This window comes from Solanum tuberosum, unplaced genomic scaffold (genome assembly GCF_000226075.1).
Source record: "Solanum tuberosum cultivar DM 1-3 516 R44 unplaced genomic scaffold, SolTub_3.0 scf00760, whole genome shotgun sequence".
Classification (NCBI taxonomy): Eukaryota; Viridiplantae; Streptophyta; class Magnoliopsida; order Solanales; family Solanaceae; genus Solanum; species Solanum tuberosum.
Window position 1 is genome coordinate 111814 of NW_006239700.1, and position 2253 is coordinate 114066.

Genomic DNA, 2253 nt, shown 5'->3' on the forward strand with positions numbered 1-2253 from the left:
TGACGATTTACAAAAACAAAATCACAAAATGTGATTTACAGTTTCATTGTTTTTTTTTTCATTTCACTGAAATACAAAAACAAATTATAAACAATAACAAATACTAACTTGAAGGAACCCATTTTTTCACCATATTTAATTAATATTGATACGTAGTCGTCCATCACAACAAAATCAAGAATTTTCAAACAAAAAAAACCTCAATTAGTCAACAGTGACAAGATTTCTGGAAGAAAATCTAAGAGAGAGAAACGTGGGAGAAAAATGAATAAAATCAGAATTTTTAATTAAATTTAACAAATTAGAGTGAATTAAGAAAGCTGAATATTCTTAATTAGTTTGAATTTCCTTAATTCATGCTAATTAATAATTAGCTTCAATCATTTCAAATCTAATTAACACCCCTATTTCTGTTTTTTACCTTTTTGCCTTCAAAATTTTGTTTTTTTGTTTTTTTTATCTTTTGTTTTTAAAAAACAATTGTTTTCAATTATTAAAAACAATTTTTTTAAAAAATAAATTGTTAGAACCTGAAATTTTTAATGTTACAACTTGAAAGTTTAAATCTACTGCTATAACTTAAAAATATTAATATAATATATGTCATATATGAAATTTTCACATAAATTATATAAGGATTATTTGATTTATGAATTTCAAAGGTATTATTGGTATTCCCTCTGTCCAACAATAGTTGTCCACTATTAACTTGACACATATCTTAAGAAACAGTAAATAATAGGAGTAATATTACTACATTACCTTTTGAATATATTAAATTTAATACTTTGAGAAATGTATTAGATGTTGAATAGTATTTAATAGTAAGGATAAAATAGACACAAAAAGGTAAATTATCTCTAAATTTTTCAGATTAGACAAATATTATTGGAAAACTATTTTTAGTATAGTGGACGAGACAAAGAGAGTAAATTTATTCAAGATAATATCCATCCCAAAAATCTATATCTATCAAACTATCTTTCATTAATTTATACGAACATATCTCCCAAATATATAAATACAACTCTTTTCTCCGTTTACCTTTTTGTTTAAAAACCTTAATATATATGTTTTGCTTTATGTTTAAACTTTTTAACTAAATATTTAAAACTAGTCATATATATAGTAATTAAATAATTACATTTATACCATTTGGTATATAAAATACTTTACTTAGAGTTTAGTTTCATACTTTTATTTCTGTCTGTCTCAAATTCTTGATTAGTCTACAATGTGAGTGTGTTTGCTTTTGAGCAAGATGCAATCTGTCAACTCATGTGTTTTGTTCATTTGGTTTGTCACCTTGTTTCTAAGTGATTTTTAAAATCAAATCTTAACGGTTAAATCGATAATCGCACCGATAATGATCAATAACCGATTAGTCAATATCTTAATGATTCTCTAACGGTTTAGCATGCCTACAAACCGATAATCGATAAGTCAAACTAATAAACTTCAAAATCGAATCGAATCGATCGATACACAGCCTAGTCTATTTCTTTGTGTGAGTTAGCAATTAACAAGGAAATCTCTTGTTTTTATCATACATCACAACTATAATAATCTCATCCAATTTGAATGACATACACTAACTACAAACCACAATTCACGGACATCTAATTAATAAATCTCCTCAACAATAATCTATAAAACGATGCTACCAATATTGTGTCTTTCCAATTAAATGTAACATCAATTACTTAATATGGCAGCCAAGAAAAATCTACTATTTTTTGTTACATTTGTATCAATAATAAGTCTATGCTATACATCCAATATACATCGTGATACATACGTCTGCGATTATGTCACTTCTTGCTTTGCGTATTGGGAAGTTTATGTAGATGGGACTGCTAATGATCCAACGCGCGAATGTTGTGACATGTTAAATGAAATGAATAGAGAGATAAGACATGGGGCGATGGGGCTCGTAGGTATTGTTATTGTATCGAAGAATTCAATAATGGCCACGATCATCAACCTTATCTTCAGTATCGGATCATAAATATGACTAGAATATGTGGTGGTCATCTTAGCTTTCCCATCTCTGAACACATGGACTGCTCTAAGTATGTACTAATTTCACTTAATTATTCTCTTTTTATTTTCTTCCTTTTGTAGGTGGTTTTAGATATTATTTTAGTATTATTAACTAACAATTGTGGTTTTTTTTCTAATTCTTCTAATTTAATTTGGTGCCTTGTAGGGTAAAGTAAGAGCCCTGTGTTTGAGGAAGAATATAGTTGTCTC